Genomic DNA, 26,174 nt, shown 5'->3' with positions numbered 1-26,174 from the left:
AAAATAGGAATTTAGGACCCGATTCAGTTATGAGATATTCCTCAAGCACCCTCTGAATTTTGCTCAGAGCATGTGAAAAAAATGAAAAATTCATAGTATTTCTTGTAGGCAAGACCAGTCATCTGCTTGTGTGTTTTTATGGAATACTGGGTATATTTATAGCATTTAGTAATGCCAGCAACATTCAATGTAAAGAGTAACAGATGAATGTATCATGAAACAAGGCACTGGCAAGGCAGGTGGGAAATGATTTCCAAAATATTGCAGCAACCAGGCTGGGAGAAATCTAGGAAGATGGTAAACAAAACAGACCTAGATAGCTTCAAGCAAAGCCAGGGTTAAAGCCCAGGCTGATCCCTATGCATGTGTTCTGGGGAGGAGGAGAGCCAGGACTCCTGTGTGCCAGCCCCAGCAGAGGTGGCCTCCACACCACTCCAGCCTCAGTGCATCCAAGGGCACGGGTGACAGTAAAATTGCAGTTGAGTGCAGAGAGAAGAAAGGAGGGGAATGAAATTGTATTGCCTCAACTGCAAGAAACAAATCACAGGCTTCCCTAATCAGACAGATGATGCCTAACTAGGGCACAACGTGAACCACAAAGAAAGGTGGCAGATTTCACAAATTAGTCATGGCAAAAACGGTGAATTTCACAGCTTGAAGTGAATTCACGTTATAGGATGAAACAGCACAAAGTGATTAAGAGCTCTAACTGATAGGAGCAATAAGCATGTGAGACTTAGTCATCATACAGCAGCTGACATCGGTCTCTGGCTTCAGCTGAGCCACAGGAGCACCCTTCAGCCTCCAGTTTTTGAAGCTGAGTGGAGCTGGTGGGGACAATCACAAACAAGATCCCACAGATGTTTGCTGGAGTTTTCTGTTTCTGTGAGGTACAGCCATGGCAGCTGGAGCCGTGGGAGATGTTCTGCAGGCACAGGCTCTGCTCCCGGTGCCGCCACTGAAACCTTGGAGCTGTGGCAGCAGGACCAGCAGGAGCTCATCTTCCCAGCATGACCCCACTGGTAAAGAGCAGAAAGGGAGACAGCTGAGAAAGGTTGGAACGAGGGGGGACACTGTTGCAGCACACTCCCTGCCATGCTGGAGATGACCTTCCAGGTCTGACAGTGCCATTTTTAGAGCCACTAGGTGCTGGCACGTGCCACCTCATAGTAACCACACCACGGTATGCATCCCTAATAGAAAACAACCATTAAACAGTCTATTCACATTTTCTATTCTTTCAGGGGATCAAAACCAGTGTCACAAGCCTCTGTCACAGGTGGTGTTGCATGACTTTTGCTGGTAAAACATTTTAATAGCTGTGACAGCACACTTTCAGGGAAATGTCTGTTAACAGAGAATGGAACGTTACCCTAGCACTTGTATCCCTGGTTAGATGAAGATAAAAATTTTGGAGAAAAATATCACCATTATATCTTAATACTTTTGTTTCAATGTACACTGCTCTATCATAGCTATTGAGAATCCATAGAGCAAAATGGAAGCAAAGTGGGCTAATCCCAACCAGGACAAGGCTACCCTGGAGAACTCCTCCTCTGGCAGCATCAGCCTAATTGAAACTGCTCCCGGTGGCAGGCTGCGGGCAGGCTGGGGCAGTGCCCCAGGTTAACACAGCCCGAGCTGGCAGGCGGAGCCGCGGAGCCGGGAGCCCTTCAGGGAGCAGAGCCTGGCAGCCTCCCGCTGCTCACTGGGGCCGTTCCAGCACCGTCGGGTCCGCTGAGCACAGCTGTGTTAATATTGTGCAGGGAGAGGGGAAGCTGCTGAAGTTGCCAGGACTGAAGCCATAGAGGAACGTAATGGGGCAGTGCCAGTTCCTTCAGATCCCACCTGGAACTCATGAGCCATCCGCGGGGGGTGGCAGGGCACCTGCACAGCAGATTATCCAACACTCACCCTCTGTGCAGAGCTCAGCTGCACCTCCACTGCCCAGCCCACCTGCACTGCTCGGCCACAGCTCCACTCCTCATCCAGCACCACAGCATTTCCAGTTGTACCGTGAAGAAAGACCCCAAGAGGGATTGATCACTCGTGAACAAGGATGCAAATACAAAGTTTGAAAAAAATTATCATTTCTAAAGCATTTTGAAAGGAATGCCCTTGGAGCCCTGGTAAGGAACAGGAAAGGACAGATAAGAAGGCAGTCAGGGTGAGAGACCCTCTTCTCCTACACTGATTTTGGACTGGCAGGTTTTAAGAGATCTTTCAGTTACATTTTGCAAATCAATGCTAATTTGATGTATTGGAGCTCAGCACTGTGCCAATTATTGTCAAACCAGTATTAACTAGGCATTTTTGGGGAATGCTTACATCTCAAGGTCCATTAAATATGCAAACCTGGCAATTATTTCACCACCCTTAAAATACTTGAAATGTATATCAGAGCACCCACAAATGGTCTTTCAGTCTTCATCAGAGTGAAGCCTCCCTCTCTTGAAAGTGCAAGTCAGAGTCCTGGGAGAGGGAGCTGGTGGCGGTGCTTGGGATGAACACAGGAGGCAGGAGGGGCCCGATGCTGCCTGCAGTGCTGCCACAGAGAAGCACAGCCTCGTTAAGGTCTGCTAGGGCCTGATCTGCTGACCACCATTCATTCATACAGCCACAAAGCAGGGGAAAGTCAGGAAATGTTAAGTCAATGGCAATCCTGGAGAGAGCGCTAATTACTCACCTTGGGGAAGGTGGCTGGATCAGCTGCATGAACTTTCTGAGTTCTTTTTTGAACCTGACTGCCTGTCATCTGACATCCACTTAAAGCTAGGAGCTAAATAAAAGTTGCCTTATTTTTTAACAGTTGCTAATTTAGCCAAAGCTGCTAGAGATCCTGGTCTTTAAATCTGGGTTCCTTTAACACCTGCACAGAAACACTTGGAGAGAGGTTGGTTTCTCCTTCTATTCAGTGTGGTCCTCAAATACAGACCCAATCCTCCTCAGAGTTGGGAGAATCACAGCTGTAGTTAGCTGGTCACATGTATATTAAGATGACTGACTTCAGGCACCTACATTTGAATATGTGGTTTAATATGCCTTCATTTTTATGTCCTGAAATGGGGATACTACTTAGCTCAAAGAAGATCAATTAATTTTTGTGTTGCTTTTAAGTTCTTTAATGGAAAATGTTACATAAATTATTATTTAATATACTTTAACAGGTTTTTTTGCATGAGCTGCTTGATCTGCTTAGAGCATATAAATCAGCATGAGCTGCATTAGTAAAATAAGTTCAAAAATCTAAAGAGTACATCAGAAGTTAGACTAGTGCATAAAACGAGCTAAAAGCTAAGTTGCTCTTTCATTGGCAAAAAGCAGACAGATTGGGTTTTTTTGTGGACCTTTAGACTCCTCATTTCTCAGGAATCACAAAATCCATTTGTGAAAAGATCTAGGAAATAAAGAAAGAAATTGTCCAAATGACATCCTGGTCAGTAAAGCATGTGAGTCTGCAGGCACACAGACAGGATGATGCCATGAATCTCCCCTTTGTGCTGCAGCTCAGAAGAGGAGTTATTTTCTTCATCTGAGCAGATGCCAAAGGCTCAGAGAAGGGCGAGCGGGCAGAATGCAGCCCCTTTCTTGTAGCAGAAATGTATTTGCCTGTGACAGAAGAGAGAAGAGAGAACAGAGAAAAGAGAGAAAAAGAGAGAAGAGAGAATCCCCTCCTAATCTGCAGTGATGAAAACCCCTTCATCTGGGGGCTATCTCAGCACTGGGTGCAAGGCAGAGCATGACCAGCTATTATTTCATCCTTCCATCCCTCAGTCCAGAACTTATTCCATCCAACAGAGATTTCCACATCCACCAGTTCTAGGGAAAGTTCTTTCCCTGCATCTCAAAGATATACAAACACTTACATGCTTTTTTCCATCTTTCCCCAAAAGCAGATTTTATCACACTCACATTCAAAAAACTCCCTCTTCAACTACAGAACCTAATTTATTACTTTTCTGGTTTTTCTTCTCAATCATTATTCAGATCCCATTGTTAGTGTTTCTTCCAATAATACCAAAGCTGTGTGACAATGTTTTAAAGAGTCACTTATAACTTACTAGCAAAGTAATTCACATCTGCCTGTTAGTTATGGCTGTGTGATCCACACAAGGAAGCTGCTGTCCAATAAATTACTGAACTGTCTGCCTCCACACAGTGCTCCCCAAACTCTCCAGTATCTTTTCCCTGCTTTCTATCACCTAACTTAGTGCCAATACAAAGGATGGCAGCTGTTTCAGCACTTAATGCCAGTATTCCTTTGCAGACTGGGGGAAGGGATTTCCTTTCAAAATGCCACTCTCCCACTGAGACTGGCAGTAGTATTATATCACATCTTTAAATACCAGTCTTGGAGTTATTGGTGTGACAGCAAGGTGTGCAGAGATTTTATGACACAGAAAATTTACAAGAACAATTTCTTTTTTTTTTTTTTATTTCAACATTTAAAATCTAAAGTTACTTTTGAATCCTTGAAAGAATTAATTAATTTATTGAATCCTTTTCTGATAAACACTGTAACTGTTTAATGCTTTGGAATAGCACTGCCCATATTGTTTTGTGTATGCTGTCACTCCTGCTGATCTCACAGCATTAGATGTTGTATATGCTCCTAACACGTGCCAGTCTGCAGCTCACATAAAGCTCTTCTATTCTGTACCTTACACAGGAGGGCTACTGCACTGATAGCAGCCAGTACATTGTACCTATAAATAACAAATCATCTCACCTGCCTGCACTGTGTTCTTCTGATACATTATTAACCTCTGTTGCGGCACTTTTACTTCAAAATACTAGAATCAGCTTGTTATTCTACCTTTAGTTTACACTGGGAGAAACCTCAGCTCAGGATAATGTCAGGAGATTATCTGAGGTCTCTGTTATAGTAGCAGCATGTGTTGCTAGCACAGAAATTCATCTGGTTTTCATAAATATTTGATGGGGCTCTATCATCCTCATCATCATTTTGGGCTGGTTGGAAGAGGATCCCCCCGTGATTGCAGCCCATTTCCGAGTTGTGGTGGAAAGTCAGTCGGTGATATTTCAATCACAGTGCTCTTATAAAAAATTCCATTCAAATGTTCTCTGAAAGGGAGTTAAGGTTTCATCCTGCTGCTTAGAGAATGATATGCTAAATGCAGCTTCCCATGGGCTTGGCTGCAGTCCAGCACTTTGTAATTTATAGTTCTCCTTCTGAGTTCTGGCTGTGACCTTGGGACTGCACGGGGAAGTTCTCCCACATTTTGCTAAAGCACTGTCCCAGAGCTCTCACCCCCTTCCCAGGCAGCACAGGGCAGCTCCTGGGACATCCAGGAGCTCAGGGCAGGTGGGAGCAGCAGCACAGGGGAGTGCTCCTTTCCTCTTTTTTACTATTAGGAGCAAATCATGGAACGTTGTTCTCAAATGACAGAAATTATTAGGTAGCTTCAAAGCATGAAATTCATTCACAGAAGAGGTTTAAATTATATTAGCCAAAGGCATTTTCTGCAGAGACAGCCACAAAACAGCTCTAATTTGAGATCTCCAAACAGCTGTTGTGCCCCATGTATTTATATTGAAAAAATAACTTGGAAGATTATGTTAACATGCAATTAAATTTTAAAAAAGTTTTAACATAAATACTGATCTTATTGATAGCATACAGGGAGTGCCTAAGAGGCTTTTCTGAGAATGTGTGTGTCCATGGCCAGAGGAACTGACAACCCAGATTGTAACACATGCCACTTTTAACAGAAAAATTGTGTAATTGAGAGAAATTATTGCCCCTTGAAGATTACATTCATTATAGATTGTAAAGAGATATGTCTTCAGAATGGCTGCAGTTCCCTTCAGTTAAAGAGCTATTCAGAAATACCAGTGCTTGAGCTCATGGATGTGGCTGCAATTGTTTTAGCAGAGTTAGTGAGGGAAAGCAATTTAGAGGAAGGCACTGTAGACTCGTGCAGCTCTTTTGTTTCTTTATTCTTTCCAGATTTTTCAAGGACATATCTTCTGAAAGTATTTGTTTGTACTCTCCTATTTGGATTCCTTAGGATGGGGAATAATTTTAAAATAAAAAAGGATGACTTTTAAAATAATGATTTTTAAAATTATTTTTTAAAGTTTTAAAATCATGAGAGAAGTCTCTTAGACATTTTATTTCACCAGTAACTGCCATGGATTTTCTGCAAACCAAGTGATATTGATGTAGCTTTGAAACCTAAGAAAAACAACTCTTCATTTTTTCATTTGGTCTTCAAACTATTGCACCTGACATTTTTTGTGATTGGCACTTACCATAAATGAACCTTCTCTGTAACCTAGTTGTATCTCAGTTGTATCTCTTTTGAAGTGCTTCTTCTATTACCTGATGTGAAGACAGCCGAGAATAATTATGTTAAGTAGTTCCTTGTAAACAATAAACCAGCAAACCCAAGAAACTCCCTTTGCTAGGTGCTCATCACCAAGACACCACTGGCAAAACATTCATCCCCTCCCTGGCCCAGTCTAAAAATGGTGGCACTCCACTGGAGAACTTCAGCAGAAATATGTTTGGCTTTTTTTCTTCACTTGTGACCCAACTCCAGTGCAATGATTACACCTGTGGGCAGTGCTCAGAGGTGAGATGTGTGCAAGGCCCCAGAGCAGTGGTGCTGTGTGTGCAGAGACCTTTGCAGCAGAGCCCTGATGGGAAAGGACAACTGGCAGTATTGATGGCAGGTTTCTGTGCTAAAGGTTTCTGTGCTCTACACTGAGTATTTATTCTGGCAGTAGCTCTAATTGTGCTGTAAACCACCCTGGATGCTGGTTGCTGTGTGCCCAGGAGTTTGACTAGAAGCCAGCCAACAGTGAGCTCTGTGATAATGGTGCATCATTTCGCCACAGGAGCCTCATGCCCGTGGGTAACAACAGCCTTCCTGCTTCCTCCCACACTCTCTGAGCAACCAGATCCCATCTCCAGGGTGTCTTCTGCACTATAAACTGCTCTTGTTTATTATTAGCACACCGTGAAGTGTGAGGTGTGTATCAGAGATACCTTTCTCTCATATGTTAGAGAATTAATATCAGCCTGTCTCCAACCCAGCTGACCCCATTCCCATGCAATTCTAGGGCAAAGAAGTAGTGGGTAGAGCTTGTGCAGAGGGAACCCACCACCAGAGCTCATCATTTCCTCCAGGAAATGTCTTCCCTTTGCAAAGTCCTGCTCAGCCCTGAGGATCTCCTCATTTTTTCAGTGGAGACCAGTCAGTGTTGGCTTTTGCAGAGCTCTGAGCAGAGGCAGTGGTTTCTTCCAGCTTTTCAGCGTTGCAGAGTTTTTTGTATGATCATTGGCATTATTCATGCACACCTCCAGCTCCTCATCCTTAAGTGACTTTGAGACTTCCTTCTATAATCCATCATATCAGCAGCCCTCTTGGCTGGCCTTGCCTTAGTAACAACTGCTTCTTCTCCCAGCAGTTCTCCTGACACCTCTTGTCAGCAGGACAGAAAGCTGAGCTCAGGGAGAGGGGACGATGTGGAATTCATCCACATTTGGATGGGAAGGGAGGGTGCATGATGGATAAAGGAGATATGTGAGAGAGCATCAGAGGAAGCAGCTGGGCTCATTCAAAGAAGCAGCTCTGCCCTGTAATTCCATGTATCACTGTGTGCCATTACCTGGAGCAGAGCCTGTGAGACCAAGAAATCCTCCTTCCATCTGAGCTGGCTCCTGTGTGTCTGATCAAAGCCCCTCTGCTTTTTCCAGCCATAGACCATCTCACTGGCTGCACAAGCCTGGCAGTTATGCCACACTGGGACCTTCCCTGTCTGGCTGTTCAACTGCCCTGTTACTTTCGTTTCTCAGGGCTTCTTTTCCCCTCTAATATCTCACCTAAACTTTTTCCTTCTTAGCTTCAGGCCATTGCTCCCTGGTCTACAATTTTCTGAGACTGAGAATAACTTCCTTCATTTCTGTTGTTCCTTTGATATTAGACTGTGGTCATGTTCACCCTGAGCCATCTCTTTCATTGGACTCTGAATTTGGCTTTCTCAGCATCACCACATGTTATGTTCTCTAATCTACATGCCATTGTCTGCTTTGTTTTCATTTTCTTTTGAAGTTTGGTTGCCAGAAATACAGAGCATCATGCTTTCAGATGGCTGTTATTTGCACTGACTTACATGCACTTCCCACAGTTAGCTGTATTTTCTTACCCAGAAGGGCTATTTTTGTTTATGTTGGTTTACTTTATGAAATTATCTCTCTCCTCTCCAAATTTAATTTTGCAAATGAAAATATATGAAACAACTCTCCATTTTGCTGCCAAGGTACCAACAGAAAGCAGTAAGACTAAAGAAGGCAACTGGTTATAGAGGCTCCTAAGTACAATCTTTGTGGGAATTCAGTGCAGGTTCTGCACAGGTAACAGAGGCAGGACTGTCCTCAGGGTTATCCCTGTGCCATGTGTAAGAGTCTCTGCCATTTTGGAAGGTATTATCAGCTACCTTTCCCCAGATATTCGGTTTCTCCAGTAACATAATTTCCTGTGATTTATCATCAAAATATGAATTTGTGCCCTATGGGAAGTTCTAAGTTTGGGGTTTTCTTTAAGATTAAAAAAATCTCAGTTTTAAAACTTGTCACAAAATACAAAATCCTTGGGAAGGAAATTCAGTTTGGTGAAAGCAGAAATGCTCCACCTAGATGATTTTGATCCAGCCTGGGTAGTGTGATTTGGCTGTACTGATGAACCTCCCCTTGTCTCAGCTCCCACTGGAGCTGCCAGTCCCAGCCCACCCTGCCCTGAGCTCTGCCTAGCAGACCCCAGGGCTCAGCCAGCTTCCACCATCCAGCACTGCTTCTTTTACCCTGTTGCTTTCCCTAGATGACAAATCTGCACCTGATAAATGTGAAATACAAAGAGCCTCAGGAAAAGGTTGTATCCCATCATGGAAAAGGAGATCATGACTGGGAGTGAGATCTTTGTATGGGGAAAGAATTGCAGCTCCCCAGAGCAACAGGGAGGTTGAGAAGAAGGGAGAAATTTGAACCTAAATTTGTAAAATGAGACCATATTAAAATTTCTAGCAATGCCAAAGATCTGAAAGTTGGAAACAGCCTCCTGCACTGTAGCACATTGGGCTCTGGGGCCTTGTTTGGGATTGGATTTCTGCTCATGTGCCATTCCCTGGCACTGATGGTGTCCCTCAGCAGACACAAGAACCCAGCAAGCAGCACTGCTTTCCCAGCCTCTGCCTTGGACTCCCCCAGCACTTGTAAGCTGTCCCTTGGTTTGCTTACTCCTTTATTCTGTGAAAGCACTGGCTCTTCTTGCCCTGGGTTGTAATGGGTTTGCAATTAGGATCTCAGTTCTGAAAAATCATGAGAGAAAGAATACCTATAATAATACTGCTTTTAAAATAACTAATCCACAGTCCTACATTGACTTACTGAAAAAAACCTCTCCAATAACTATTAATGGCAATGCTCATGAGGACTGCTGACATAAAGGACAGGACAAACTTTCTAAAATATCTCCAATCTTTGTACTCTATAAATATTTATTTGTAACAATACTGCTGATTTCACTGGCACTTCACCTCACTCTGTGCCAGCAGAGCCAAGACAGCTTCACAGGACAATACCAAGTGAAAAGTAACATCTGCAGAGCCCCTTCCTGCCAGAAGAATTCGCCTCTGAATAATTTTATTTTCAGAGGTTGAACCAAAATCAGTAAGGGGAAGAATTGCTTCAGTTGTCCAAAAGACAACTCGAGTGTTTAATTTTTATCACTGAAACAGAAATATTCAAAATTAAAACTTATTTCCAATTACAAAAATTACTTTTTTTCTTATATGTGTCAAAACAGAAAATTTGGATTTTTATGTTCAGAATTAAGTTTCTCATGTTTAATTAGTTGCTACTCTCATTAACAAAAAAAAACAAAAACACACCCAACAAATAGTTCATAAAACACTTAAAAAATGAAAGATCCCAGCAAGCCTCAGCAAAAATTACAATGAAGTAATTGCCTTTTAGAGGATCAGTGTTTTTAATGGACACTGAAATGCACTTTAGAAACGGGCTGTTGCATCTGTCTATTAGTGAATTATTAAATTCAAAATACTTGAAATGTATGTTGTAAGATTATTTTAATTTGCCCGGCAGAGACATTGACAGTTCCTGGATGATACTGCACCAAACTGTCCTCTGTAATGACATTTTCTTTTTAATAATCATTGATCCACATAAATTTGTGTGGATTGTCAGTTCCTAAATAGGAGCTCATCACTTACATTGCTTGTGAGAGCTCTGTCAAGGGCTGAGCATGGCACAGAGGATCTCCTGCTAAGCATGTATGCCATAAAATCACACGACAGTTGGATATGATTTGGATTCTAATGTTTTGTGGCTTCTCTAAATACCACAGTGTACCAAAATACCATGTCTGTTGTCCATGTGTGCTGACAACATTCTGAGAGGGAAGGTAAATCCTGTGGTGAATCATAAGCAAAATAAACTGATTTGGAAAGCTGTATTTCATGTCTGTCCCAAGAACAAGAGCCTCTCATCTCCTTCTCCACCCTATTTGGGCCAAAATACCACCTTTTTATTAGTTGATTGTTTAAAAGGTTGACCATCCCAACCCAGCTGTTGATGCAATAGGAGCACAAAGGTCTTTGCCATCCTTCAGCAGATGACAGGAATGGCTTATCCTGTCTGGGCCCTCAGCATGAGCCCTGGTGCACAGCCCAGGGAACAGGCTGTGCTCTGTGCTGAAGGAGCAGGAGGGCAAGGCAGGGTGGAAGAGGGCAGGGAGGATGAGGAGCCTCTCACATAGCCCATGGTGAGACACCAATCTATTAACTGCTTTTGCCTCTCCTGACCTCCTGTCTCTGACATTGCTCTCAGCATATCCCTCCCCAGCCCCCACACTGACTGCAAAATGCACTAAAAATCAGGCAGACAGCAGCCCATGCACCTGCTTAAGGCAAGAAAAGAGGGATCTGGGCTGTCCAGGGGCCCTGGTGAGGCAACAGACGTGAGGGAAATGGGTAAAAGGGTGCAAGAGGAAGGTATAAATTCAAGACTCAAATATAGGAGTAAGAAGCCAGATGAGCTGAAATGGGAGCTGGCATCCATGCTCCAAGGGATTCATGGAGAACAGAAGGCTGCCTGGCTGTTAAAGTGTCCTTTCAAGGACACCAAGGAGGATGGGAACAGTTCACAGCAATTCCCAGTGTCAGAGAGAGGATGAATCTCCCACAGGCTGGACCTTGAATCAGGCAAAGAATGGCAAAGCCTTGCTTTTCCTCCTCTCTGCTCTAGGTCTTGTCCTTGAGTCACCTTGAATGTTATGAAAGCAAACACCTGGAAATGAAATTGGAACTTGTGGTATAAGAGCGCATGGGAAGCCCTAAAAAACCACTGACATTACAAAGTCTTGTTTTAGTGGGTCTGGTCCTTAGGAGCAACTGTGGCTTCCAGCTGTTGTACAGAGCCTTGAGAGGCATCATCCTCTTATAATATCCATTTATAATTTTTAAAAGAAAAGACATCAATGTTTTTGTGACTTCTTCCCTTTATAGGGAGTGCTACGGGGAAAGAGATGGGGAAGGCCTCCCTGTCCTTTCTCAGAGAATCCCCTGGATTAGGGAAAGGGGAGTCCTTTAGGACCCTCCCAGATACCACTGCTATACTTACTCTTTTCTAGTGATTTCCAGCAATTCTCACAGATTAGTGCCCCCTCAGGACAGTTCTGCTCACAGACTCATAATGCTCTGGTTTCCCCTTCCCTCAGCATCTCCCCTGAAATGGTATCCTTTGGAAGGAAAAAAGGGTTAAAGTTCTTCCCCCTCTTTTATCTTATAAACTGTACTCATTCTCTGCTGCTACACAAGCAATAAACCAGGCACCAAAGCAGGGATTGTGTTAGTAATATTCCATTTCTCTGTCAGCCTTTAGGTCAGGTGATAATTTTGGGTGACGTATTGTCTGCAAAGACAATGAATGCAAGAAGCCATCTTTATCCCAGCAAGTGATAAACTAGATGATCCAAGTGATTTTCTCTGTCACTATCTATGTCTCTACTATGGAATAAACTGCTGGACAAGGAGAAGGATTTATTGCTTGGACTGCAGTGAAAGATGCTTCCAAAAAGGCTCGACTCAGGTTATCTCCTCATAAGGGCAGTGTGTGTCCAGCAAAAAAAAGGATATTTTGCTGCTGTGCAGAGACAACCTGGAGAGCACAGCATATTCCAGCTGAAGGGTGTCACAGATGGCAAGGATTCTTGATGTGGATGGCTCAGGGCTTGAATATCAGCTGGAACTTGAGGCAAATGTTGGCTTTCTTGGTTTTCAGGCTTTCTTGGACATATTTCATTATAGAACAAATTCTTAGGACTTGTGTTCTAAGAAAGCTCTAGGAATACTGAAGCAGGGAGGAGAGTCCTGGGGAAATGCATGGATTACAGCTTTTCCCTTCCCTAGGAGCCTGAACCACATTCACAGCCTGTCCATGACCAACCTCAAAACAGGAAGAAATTTGCAGTCCTGATGCCAGCAGAAAACTCCTCCATGAAGCAGTCTGTTTCTAAGGTCCTATTCATTATACAGTAAAGGTCTCACAGGTCAGTCTGTTGTTTCACTTTTTAAATAAGAATGCCATAGTCCAGCTCATAACAACAGCGAGGTACCAGCCCTCAGCCTTGTACATTTGTTTTTCCAGGCAACTGAAGAAAAAAACCCTTTAGTGGGTTTAACAAAGGGAACTAAAGATAATTGTTTACAGTATACAGACATGAAGGTGACTAGTGGATGTTTATACTTCCCAGACTGAGTAATGTTATTCAAGGGAAAAGGATGTTTTGAGCCTACAGCATCCCATTTTTTTTTCTGTAAAATAAAATTCCATAGTATCACAGGGTCAATAGTTTTCTTTTGCTGTTAGACCCTCAGTTCTATAAAGAAATTCTTGAATATTCTTCCCTGCCTCTTTTCCCTTTCTCTTTTTTTTTTTTTTGTTTTGGTTTTTTGTTGTTTGTTTGTTTGTTGTTTGGTTTGCCTACCAGATATAGAAATGCTTCTCTTAAAACATTGTAGTCAGTGAGTGTCTGTAGCTGACACTGGATAAAGTTGTCATTATGATTTAGGATTTCACTCTAGGATTGTGCTTTATTATTTTTATATTTTGCAAGAGGTTTTTAACTTTCCTTTTGCATGTTCATGGAATTGTTTAAAGTGAAGGGGCTTTGCCATACTGAAAGGATATTGAGCAGAGACTGTTGTTATTACCATGCAAGCCAGACAGTCTGAACAGTCTTTTAGTCAGATGTAAATCCACAATTATAAATCACCATGTGAAGGGGAATAGCAATCACTGCATTTTGATCTATCACCACAATACTTTTCATATAAATATACTGACCAGAATAGGAAATTTAGGTGTATTTTCTGTATCTTTATGCAGTAAACATCTCTTTGAAGCACCATTTGTGCTAGATGTCAAGAGTATCTCTGAATTAGAACAGCTCACAAAGAAAATATGGTGCCAGCCTTATGCACAGCAGAGGGATTAAAGAAAAAATAAACCACAAAAAAACCTGCTGGGTGGCAGAACTGTGTAGACCAGTAAAAATTCTACAAACTGGGGTGTAAAGCATGTGTAGTTGTGTAAATTTAATGCTTAAATAGTTCCCTCTGCTTCAAAGAGAAGGGCTGTCCTGGGAGCTATGGGGCAGTCAGAGTTTAGTTCTTACTTTGCCATGGACTTCTATGGTATTTTCTGCCAGTCATTTAATTTCATTTTGCCTAAGTTTCTTCATGTGTAAAATAAATCCTTCAAATGCAATTGGATCAGCTTCATACAGCAAATTACATCTGATGCTGAATCATGTCTTTTATCTCTCTGCCTGCTTATTTTTATTGTGAGCTCCTCGGGGCAAAGACTATCACTTGAAGTCTCATATATAATAAAAGTGTCTTTAGCACCACAGATCCCATTCTCGGGGACTGGAAGCTTAGGGTAATAAAAATAAACAAATGTGATCAGCCACGGGAATTAAAATAAAGTATCCAAACCAAAGAAAATCTATACTTATGACCTTCTCTCATGAATATACTGGCCCCCAGAACAGATACACTGCTCAGCTGCATCCCTGGGCAGATGTAAAACACTTCATTGTTTGGACAATTGGATGTGTTAAGAAAAGCTTTCTTGCTACAGCAGAGCCACGTAAGAATAAAATAAAGACCGTAGTCTAGAAAATGGGGTAGTTCATTTTCAATGACCTTAAAAAGGGTTTGGAAAGGAACATTAATATTCCTGAACCTCTATTTTCATTTGCAGGAGCAGGTTGGCTAGTCTAAACCTATTTGAGCTGGAGAAGAATAGAGGGGAAAAAAGGATTTTTCTGGTGACACAGACACATGGGGGTGGGGTACCTGGAAAAGAGAGCTGAGGACACAAACGGGTCTGCCTGTTTCCAGAGCCAGGGCTACCAGACAGGTTTTGTGGCATGCTTACATAGCAAAGAAAGACTTATTTTAAAAGTTCTATTTCTTAGAAGGCAGAAGCTAAAATTTTATTCTTACTGAAAATATCCTCTCCTGGTACAGAATAGAGATACAACCTGAAAAGGAACATGACAGGGATTTGGTCTGCTGAGCAGTTTCAGAGGATGTTTACCATACTTCGTCTGGTCAAAAAACTGAAGAATGGCAAAGATGGAAATATTTTATTTTTTTAATGCCTAGTTTTGTTACATTTGAACATTATTTGCAAATAAATACAGAGAAGATAATAGGCTTATCAGGCTGTAGAAACATGCTTGAGAACAGTGGGAGGATGTGAGGGGTCATTGAGGTCAGTCCCTGCAGGTTAAGCAGGAGCCCTTTGCTCAGACAAAGCTCAGTGTCTCCCATTCAAGTTGGTTGCAAGTCCAGAGCCCAAGGTTGTGTCCTAATGATAAGCTCATGGTACACTGCTCATTATTTTTCATACATATTAAGCTCATTTTGCTCCCAGAAGAGGTCTCTGGGGTCAGCAGCCGCCGATTCCTGTTCCCTTCGCTGGCATTAACGCGGCTGCGGCGGCGGCTCAGAAATTCCGCTCGCTGGGCCCACATTTTAAAGAACATTATTTTCTTCCAGAAAAACATTTCAGTTCTTGCAATCAGTGCTTGTTTCTGTAAATTAAGGAATGAATTGTGCCAAATTGTTCTCCTCTTCTTCTCCTCTCTTCTAGGGTTATTTGCAATGTAGCTTATGCTACTGTCAGTACATCCACTCCGTGCTTTACAGGAAAATGAAATCATTACACACAACACAAATTGCTAGACCTCTTTCATAATCACACACTCTTAATTGGCATGTAAGCACCAAGATCCCTGTAATACATGCAGTAAAATGTCTCTGACTCATTTTTTTTCTACCAGGTTGAAAGGTCAATGAGAGTATTTTTCTTTAATTTGACAGGCACACAAGAAATAATGCAAGACTCATTTATGGTCAGGTAATGCACAAAGAAATCTATAAATCAAGCTAAGGGGAATATTAGATCATGCTCATATCTGAACCCATCTGGCTTAGTTCACGAAAGAATCAATATGAGGCAGAGAGCTCAGTATTACTTGTGATTTATGCTCTTGCATCTAAGGGGAGAAACATTTGCAATTTTTAAGTCTCTTCATCTGAAACAAAAGGTGAAAAAGAAACTATGGTTGGCTATTCCAACACATGCAATAGGTAAGTGATACGGTGACAGATTACAGCTGCAGGGGGAAGGGATGGTTCATTCTGCTTAATGACTCAGCACATTAGTATTTTTATCTTCACATCCCTTCCCCCCCCAAAATTATCAGTACAGAGGTATTAAGAAATATAATTGGCTACATTTCCACAAGTTTGATATTTTTAAATGAATTGTCATTGATAGTTCACAGGCTCAGTACTGTTAGAAAATACAGCATATGGTAACATACAGTTTTCTTCACTGTCTTCTTTCAAATATTACTTTCACTAATAAACACCTAAATACCTCAAAACGTGGCATGGCTAGATATTAATCCTGCCCCATATACACATAAGCTTTTCATTCTTTTGTGAACACCCAGGATTTACATTAAAGATTTCTACTTCTATACTACATCTCTCAACTAAATAAAATCTCCAGTTGGCCTCGAGTTGAGCCTCCCCAAGAGGCAGGAGGAGGAGTGTCAGACAGCCCTGCTGAATGCTGCACCAGTGCACGGGGTGGGAGGCAGAGGCAGAGCAGAGATCTCACAAAGCAATTCGGGTATGAAAAACACACTGCGGTGATGGGTGCCATAAAAGTGTCAGGGGAACTGGGGCAAGTAAAACATCCATTTCAGCTCCAGTGATTTGTTTTACATACAGTGCTAATATCCTTCATACAAATACCAAATGCAGTTTAATTTAAATTTTGGAAGCCATTTAGGCTAAAGTGAGAGCCTGACATATTTTTCTCCCAGCTAATGTGTACAAGAAGAATCAATAATTTTCCCAGTGTAATTTGATGAATTATTACATCAGACATTATTGATCCAGTCAAGAAGAAGGAGGTCAAAATAATGAAAATCAGTTGGTTGTGATTAGAAATGCTTGGGATATTCATTTGGAAAAGGTTGATAACTAAAATGGTCTATGGGCTTTACACTTATTGATTTAATAAATAGAAAAGCCTTCCTGATCCAAAACAAGGTTACTTGTATAGGTGTTTCAGGGGGTTGTGCTGCTGAAAGCCAGTCTATATGTCTTCTGTATGTGTTTAAATTATATTTTAGTTCAGCACACTGAAAGCATTCATTTTAAACATCTGTTCCTTTCAGCCACAATTTTCTACTGCACTTTGCTGCTGAGAACCCTTAGACTTCCTTCTGGTAGTAGGCTTAGTACTCTTTCAAGTATTTAGTTTAAAGTTTTTGATATGTTTGTGTCATTATTAGTAACGAATTCATTCATTAATTTACACACACTTTATAAACACTGGGAATGATTCAAGAGTCTCCCACACAAGAGGCAATTGCATTGGGGCTGTGTTATTGACTCCTGCTTGGATATGTCTTTCTAGCAGAGAATTATACAGTGTTGCACTTTTCAGTCCAAAAGACTAAAAAATATTTCAAAAACATGACTGGCAGTTAGCAGAACTCATCCTCTGTGCAAACCCAGGGCACTGGGAATATTTCTGTGTCTGCTCTGGGGTGCCCTGACCCCCAAGGGCAGCACTGACTCTGACCCTCACTCATGGAGAAAGTGTCCCAGATTTCAAGACAGACTGGAATCTACAAAGTGTGAAATAGATCATAGAGAGCAGTGTAGGTATATCACTTGGTGAGAAGTTGAGGGTTTGGGATTTTTATTGTGCTGTGGATGGAAGCCAGATGGAGGTCACAGGGTGTCATCCTGGGCTTCAATTCTTCATGCTTCTTCTTCCTTCTTCTCATGGGTTTGGGGGCATTTTGTAATTGGGCAGCAAAGTCCCCATTGTGGGCTCTGTGGGATCAGTCATTGGGTTAAAGAGAAAATAATCCAGGTGTCAGCTCTTCATTGGATAGTTCAGTCTTAAAAGCCCTTGGAAGAAGAGATTGTTGGGCATTTTGTGCCTTCTAATGAAAAGCTGCTGAACTCCCAGCAGTGAGACTGTTTTACTGATAAGAAATAATAAACACCTGAGTCTGAACATGAACTACTGTCTGGAGTGCCTTCAATCCAGACCCAGAGAAACCCAAACTGGGACCCCCACAATCCTCTATGGCAGGAAGGCCCAGCCCTGGAGGCACTGGCTGCCCATGGCCAGTGCAGAGCCCTCAGCACCAGCCGGGAGCTGAGCCTGCCCTATCACACTCCACACACCAGAAGGGGTCAAAAAGGAGCTGGAATGGGATTGATCTGGGGGGACAAAGTCAGGATACAATATCCAGAGCCAGGATGCAACATCCACAGCTTTCCCTCCCCTTGCCTTCCTACCACTGCAGTCTCCTACTTAGGGCATCCCCTAGTCATGGTTTGCTCCCTCACTAGCTTTACTGTCTGGGCACTATTCCCCTACCTGGGGTTCACTTTCCTTTTTTTAAATCTCAGCCTTCCACCTCCGTGCTTTTGCTGTTACCACAGGGTGCAGCTGCCCATGCAGCCAACACCACAGGCCGCAGCCCTGGGCGCTCCCAGGCCCTGCCCTCCCTCCCTCACGCCCTCCCTCACGCCCTCACACCCTCCCTCACGCCCTCATGCCCTCATGCCCTCACACCCTCACGCCCTCACACCCTCCCTCACGCCCTCACGTCCTCCCTCATGCCCTCATGCCCTCACGTCCTCCCTCACGCCCTCACACCCTCATGCCCTCCCTCAGGCCCTCAGCAGCCCCGGCCATGCCCGAGGCCTCGGCAGCAGGCCCCCCATGGCTGGGAACGGGCTGCAGCAACACAAGGGATCAGCTCACCCCAGCCCTTGCAAGGGCTCTGAATGCTCTCGGTAACAGCAACACCCACCAGCTGCTAGAAGGGAAGCAGTGGACCTCAATGTGTTTCACCTGCTCTCTCTCAGGCGGCATTTTGCTGGTGCCATCGGAGCAGGCCGGAGCACTGCCTCTGGGAAGGGCAATTTAACTGAGCACACAATACAAGTATTATTGCTATAGCCCTGAATTGCAGAAGAGAGTCAGAGCTCTGCTACATCTCTGGGAATTTGGGGTTGGTTACATCCCATCCGCTTCAAATGTCCTAGCACAGGAAATGTGTATGTGCAGATATGGCTCATTGAAAGTTAAAATTTTTTACTCTGTCTTCTTTCCTCACTTGGAATTATTCCAAAATTTCTCTTGAGCATGAGAAACTAAATATGCTTTCCTTAAGGTCTTTAGGAATTCCTTGCTCCGGTTCTGGTGTAATAAATAGCAGCTGACATTTGAGTTGACAGTAGTTCCAAAGCCTGGGCCACACAGGACAGCAGTATAGTGTGAAAAATTAAAACATCCGTGGGTGCTGCTTATTTGCAGCAAGTAGAAAGAGATCCTGAAAAAGAATTCTATATTTCATCCCAATCATCCTCCAGCATGGCCAGTGCCTAAAGATATGTGTGTTTTCCCTTGCCAGCAGCACATCTAGCAGGCACAGAGCTGTGTAGGAGTTATATAACCAGGGTGACAAAAGTCATCTCCCAGACAGGTAGAAAATGATGTGAGCTCTATGGCACACGACTGGATTGATCATACCTGCTCTGCACTAATTTGAAGGTACAATAGCAGGGCACAGAAAGTCGTACTGGCTAACTCAGTGTAACAGGATCACAACATCTCTGCTGAGCTGTAGTTATGAATCTCCTTTAGACAGCACAATGCAACTTTTTCTTCTGGACAAGATCTATTATTTTTGTCACCTGCTCTATAAGAAGACACCTGGACCATCATTATCCCAGGCCAACTTTATAGGTTCTTTTGCCTGCCCAAATTGGCTCATCCTAGAACTCACCAGAATGAACAGCATTAGAATGAGAAGAGCTGGCTGGGGTGAAATGGAAGAGGAACACTAATTTCCAGTTCCTGTACATGCTGCAAGATGAAGCAGAGTCTTCTGAGTTACAGCAATAGGACATGGCAAAACTTTCTGGTCCTTTCTAAACAGCCCAGATTCCACTGAGCTGAGGCCAGGCTGTAAAGTATAAGACAGAGTGTTTAAAGAGCCATTGCTAAACATTTTCTTTGCTTTCCAGGCAGTGATTTCAGTTCTGGACATTTACATGCAGTAGTGGTTTAGGATTAGATTAAGTACTTCATGCTTAGGATTACACCCAAATTCAGGGAAGTTCAGATCCCTGAGGAGCAGTCATAGCCTAAAGCAGAAAGGCAGCTGTCCTGTGCATGGTGAGGTGCTGAGCACTGGGCTCCTAACAAGGCGCCAGGGAGTCATTTGGTGTCCCTCACCTGAAAAGAGATATGATTTCCCCAGTGGGGAGCCTGGTATTTGTACTGCACTCAGGTCATAATGTTTGTATCTCTATTAAAATGGCACATTACTCCCAACACCAGTATCTTTCTGGCCACAGAGGCTAAAGCAGTATTTCTTGTTCATACCTTATATGTTTGTTTTTTTTCCTGCAAAGCTTCACTTCTTTATTGTTTCTTATTTAGAAGCTCTGAGTTATGTAAATAAAATCTGTGACTTTTGCCTTTCCAGGGGCTGGAGCCAAGTTAATGTAGAGCAGTGCCAAGGAGCAAACGGGGTTAGAGCATGTTTTAAATTGCCATTTTCTTGCTTGTAATTTATTCTTCCTATCTCTAGCATTCCTCTGCAGAGATATTTATAAAAATAGGTGTTCCATGCACTGTATATCACAGGTTTATTTAGGATTGTTGTTGAAGATTTACACTGCTCAAAAGAGCAGTCATAGCAGATAATTCCATTTGCAAGCTTCAACAAAGTGTTCTGGGGAAAGTGCTGTTATCACCGTGAAGAATTTTAATGATGGCAAGGTTTACACACAACTTCTTTGGCAAACAAGGCTGCAGCAAGATAACTCAGCAAGTTCCTTTGCCAGAGGTGGTTTTGTATTTTTGCTGCTGCCTGTTAAACACGCCTCACCTCCACCTCTCAACCCTCTCCAGAAGTTTCAGCACCATGTCTACCCTGCTGTGCTAACCTTCCTAAACATAAAACACCTCTCAGGAGCTCACCTAAAAGGGTTGCTGGGCACCTCACAGACTGGCCACTGCTCCTTCTGTTATAAAACCTCTTGTTAAAGAAATGTCTTTTGGCTTTGCCATTACAGCAAGGACAATGATATTTTTACTAATAACCTGATATGATTCAATGTGCTCTCTGGAGAAGCTGGGTTAAGATTCTTCTTACTTTCTGGGAGATCCCTCATTAATTCACATCTCGCTGACCACAAGTTTCAGTATTGCACTAAATTAATGCTGTGTTTTAGTAATCCACTACCAACTGTTGGAGGGAGTGAGGAAGAGAGGAGTTTACAAGTTGGTAAGACCTTTCACCTCACAGTCCTCAATGACCAGAGACCCTTCCTACACATTTACACCTGCAGGAACATTCCAGAGGGATGTCCATGATATTCTTGCTAAATATTGCATGTAATACATAATTATTATGTGTCATATATTGCAGATAATATGTAATGATAATACAGTGCTAGATATTGCAGTTACCCAGCTTAGATTCCCTTTCCTACAGACAATCTGCTTTTCTGTGTCACAGCCTTTGTAACCCCTGAGAAACCTCTGCCTTGGCCACCTCAGGCTCCCAGTGCTGCAGGCCATGCCACTGCTAAAAGGGGAAGAGGGACTCAGTGTCTGTGGCCTTCCCTTCACAACTGTTCCCTGGTTCCTGGAAAAGGGAATTTTTGCTGCTCCTTCTCATATTGTTCCTTTTCAGCAAAACCATCAGATTTTGGTGTTGTCAGTCTGGCATCCCCTCATTAGCACTGGAAAAGCTCATCAGTGTAATTCTATGTATATTGCACTGGAAACCTTGCACAGAACTCCCCTGTGATTTTTTTCCTTTTTCTCATTGCTTTTATGTTGTCGGCTAGAACAAAAGGAGTTTCAGTTAATTATCTGTGTATTTGCTAAAACCACTAACCTACATGCCCAGCTAGCACAAAACAGTTGCTTGACTGAAGTTCTTGGCAGATTTAAACACCTTCTGGTCGTAAGTTTAAAAAAAATCTATTCCCATTTTCCAATTTGCATATTCAAATTTTCTTATACAAAAATAAACATTCTATTTTTTTCACTATTCTCTTGTACCTGAGGAAAAGGAGGATGATTCAGTAGCTAGAAAACTAACCTGAACAGTGGAAGGTCCAAGTACATGTTCTTTTTGTCCACAAATTTCCCCCTTCTGTAGGCAAGTTCTTCAGTTTCCTCTGCCCCAGCTTTCCCTCTGTAAAAGGCAGCAACAGCATTGTTTTCACAACTAGAGATTGGGAAAATCTCAGCTATTACAGTGACAGGAACGGTGCAGGTGATGGAATAGATAAACTGTACTGTAAGAACAGAACATGGAGGCATTTCATCTGGTTTAGTGCTTTGAAAATATATGTATCTCCATGAATATGACTTTCTTTCAGTGCCATTCTGTTTTGATGCACTGTTCCTTTGTTGAATCCATTTCCTCACTTCACTTCAGTACCCAAAATATAGTGAGAAGACAACTCAAAGACACTATGCCAATGTCATACAACACACAGGATGAGGTGGCTCCAAGTATTAACTTCTTGAGTTGAACCACCACCAAACAGCAAATCAGAGCCCTAGAGTTTCAGGAGTCATTTCTTTTGCACAGTAGCACATGACACAGCTGGAACTCAATTAATGTTTCCACTGCATTGTCACAGATCTGTGCCCTGGCATACAATATCAGAGAGATCACATGCAGTCACAGCCACCTCACTGATGGATACAAACTGAGTGTCACCATCTCTGCACCCACCATGTTGTCCTCACCCTTGATGGTAATTAAATGTGATTTTTTTTCTCCTCTTGGGGAAAAATTAAACAGCTGCAAGATGTAGAGATTTTATCACGTGTGTGGAGTGAGAGGGTTCAGATGTCTCTCTTCTGGCAGATAATTGCTTAGCTTAATGAGGAAGTTTTGTAGTATTTTTAACCATTGCTGCTATGCCTTGTTTAGTTATTTGCATATGGCATCATCAAGTTAAAAAGCGTGCACACATTCAGAACTTCTTCTCAGTCTTGTGTTAGACATTAATGAAAAGAAGCTGAGGGTAGATTTCTCGCTAATGATGATGGAAAATTAGTTTCAAAACCCCAGAGGTGTCTTGCAAGATACACCAATGATATATAAAGGTCCAAGGAGAGAAATTCAGCACAAAATATTGCCTAGGCTCTTTTGGACTGTTTCTCCAAGAGATCCTTTTCCCATTTAATTTGTAGCTATGAGGGAGGATGGCAAAGAGTAAACCCAGAAGGTTCTCAGAGACTGCAAGCCTGCAATACTCCAGCAAGTAAGCGAGGCTGATAAACAGCGCAGGCGAGACAGCGAATGCCAGCATGGCATATCCAGTAAAGGTTACATGCCTGGAGACCTGCAGCAGCAGACAGATTCATGGCTTGTTTTAAGTCTTGAGCTAGTGAAAAGTTGAGTGTCTAGAGAGGAGCAATGCTTTATGCATTAGTCATAACATTTGGAAGGGCAGCAAATCCACAGGCACAAGAGGCACAAAGGCACAAGAAAACAGTTGCTAGCTCTTTTCTTCCCATTCTGCGAGGTGCAGCCTCCAGTTATTGCCAGGCACCTCAGCCAAACAACAAGCACCCAGTTCAGAGAGGACCATGCTCTAGTTACACTCTGTGCTACCCTATGCTTTAGCATCTCATCTGTAAGCTTGTGTATTCTCTGATAGGGTTGTTTGGGTTCAGCACTTGTTCTCAGTGCGAGGGGAAGAGACAGTGTTGATCATTAGGAGTGACTGGTTCAGTCAGTGGTGACCACTCATGCAAGTGTGTAATACAAGCCACATTTAGCAGTTAGGGATCTGTTTGACCAACTTCATGTTTTCCTGCAGCTAAACTGGGAAGAGCTGCAGGAGGGAGGGTCAGGTGATGCTGCTGGCATGGCTCAACCATTTTAACACATCACATGGGTCTTCAGTTAGGGGGGGTTGTTTATTTTCCTATGCAATGGATTCCTAATTATTTGTTTGAGGGCCTGCATAGCTCTACAGATAAATAAGTCTATGGCAATAAGGCTGGTTTTTAGATAATTTTCAGAATAGTTTAGAAATAGTCCATATACACACTCAGAAGAATGAGAGAATTCAGTTTGAGAATTCCTCCACCACACAGCTGCTGCTCACTACCTACACTTGCTGTTTGCATTGTCTCCTATGTCCCCTGGGTTATCCCTTTAATGGCTTTGACATTAAACACCTGAACAGTTGCTCAATATACAGAACAGAAAAAAAAAGATGAAGCAAGATGGATAAAAGATAAATGGAAGTGACAAAGAAGGTAGCACTAATGGTTCAAACCAAAATAGCTCTTTTTATGTTTGAGCAAGTCCTTGAAACACAAATGCATCATAACCATTAGCCATAAGATGCACAGTTTGCTTGTGTTAGTCTCAGTGCTCTCAATTCACTTTGTTTTACTGATCTCCAATATTTTACACACAATTATGATTTTGTAGTTACAGTTTAGTGGGAAAGAGGCTCTAAAGTGTTCTTGACACACAGTGTGTACTGCAAGTGTATTTAAACCAGAACTAAGGGTTTGAAGAGGTGTCAGGTCCTGCTTGTTTTGCAGTCAACATTTAGCAATAATACAGTCATGATGCTACTTTAAACGGGTGCGAAATTCACCTGTAGGAACAATCAATAAAATTTGAATCAATAAAAAATTTGGAAGAAAAAGTAAGGGATTGGAAGCTGGAAAAAGCCAGAATAAAATTTGAAATAGTGCACTTAATATCCCTGTTACACCAGAGTATTTTGGGGATCTGACACTGGTCCAGCCACTCTTAAGCACACACAGCAAGACAGTATTTGGGCAAAGCTGTCTTTTTCCCTGTGGTGCATGTACATAAACTCAAGTCACTGTTAGCCCTGAAGAGGGCTGCAGAGCTGCAACATTGCTATCTGGAACCACAGGAGTTCCTCTGCTGGCTTCTGTACTTTGTTAAATTAAACTTTACAGCAAGATGTGACACCCAGAGCAGCACAGTGAAGTTTTTGTTCTAATCACTGCTTAGTGCTGGTGATCAGCCCACACACTGCTAATTGCAAGTGGGGTAGAAATAATGTGCAGCCTGACTTGACATTTAAAAAAAAGTGTATTTTCCTCAAATCCTACACTGTTTTTCCTCTATTGGAGTCATGCAAACCATGAAGTGTCATGATGAGGCAGCAGAACAGAAAAGGTAAAGATTTCAGGATTTCAGGCTCTGGATGTTTTCATCTTGCCAGGATGAGTAGAGGCATCGGTCTGAAAAGAAAGTTACTAAGGAGACAGAAGCTGCTTTCAGTGAACTTGAGGAAAGCCAGGCCAGTGATAGGACTTCCTTGGGGAATGCACCCCAGAAAAGCTGAGCTGTGTTGCTGTCAGCAGCCCCTCCCTCTGTGTGAGCAGAGCCCACACAGTCACTGCTCTTTAACCCCAACCAACCCCTGCCAGGCAGGGCAGAATTGGCTCTGTTGGCCGTTCGTGCTGAGATTAAAAGACACAAAATCTGCTGTGTATCCTAACTTAGTCTGGCTAAAAGGTGTGGAGTGGCTGGGCAGGATCTGCATCAAACTAAGGGAAATTTAAGGAAGGATTCTCTTCCTTCTTAAAAACCAGACTTCTCTCTGCTGAGAGGTTTTATGGTGTGCAATTAGTGTGGCAACATGATACAGCTCCAAGTTTTCGTGGAGGGTGGAGCTCTTTAGAGGGTTTGTATCAATTTATTTTGGTGCTCTTAAGAGTGTTTTGTATCAATATATTTAACATGCAACATGCATGTATTATGAAATTATAGTAATATTCACAATATTAGTTTTGGCAATATAGGACACAGAATTTATATTTGTGGAGGAAAGCATCCCTTATATCACAAAATTATGACCTAAAAATACATTTTGAAAAAGGTATCATTTTGTTAAAAGCCTTTTTTGGCCAAGAAAATTGACTTGCTCTAATCAAAACCACAAAACTATATAAAACACAATGACTACACTTTTGTGGGCATCTGAGCATAAATTGGTGAAACAATATTTCCTCTTAAATGAAGGGGCTCAAGGGCATTTTCTGTCACCTACCTACTGCTCTATCCATAGAAGGGAGAAATCACACTAGAGAGCACCTGAGCCAGGTAAAGTAAAATCAGTGGCATTTCATTTTTACTGATTTCAAGTGTTCAAAATTCTTGAATGACACTCTCCAAAATAATGAGGTTTAAAAATAGTAAATGTCATAAATGCTTTCTGGTTTTTATTCCATAATCAAAGTAATTGCAACACTATTTAAGGTTAAGTGCCTTATTATTAATCTTTCATTACCTGTGATTGAATTAAGGGCCAGCAGCATTCAAACCAGTCCTGCAGGCACTTGCTAGCTGCTGCTACCCCTTTCTTAATATAAGTAGCACAACTCTGTTGTCTCCAGGGACTCTAGCAAAACATTAGCTTTTGTAACATGACTGGAAAGGTACCAAGTTTGGGTTATTTTCAGTCTGTGG

The sequence above is a fragment of the Serinus canaria genome, chromosome 11 (genome assembly GCF_022539315.1).
Source record: "Serinus canaria isolate serCan28SL12 chromosome 11, serCan2020, whole genome shotgun sequence".
NCBI classification, from domain to species: domain Eukaryota; kingdom Metazoa; phylum Chordata; class Aves; order Passeriformes; family Fringillidae; genus Serinus; species Serinus canaria.
The sequence above is the reverse complement of the archived record's forward strand: the minus strand, read 5'-3'. Positions refer to the sequence as shown.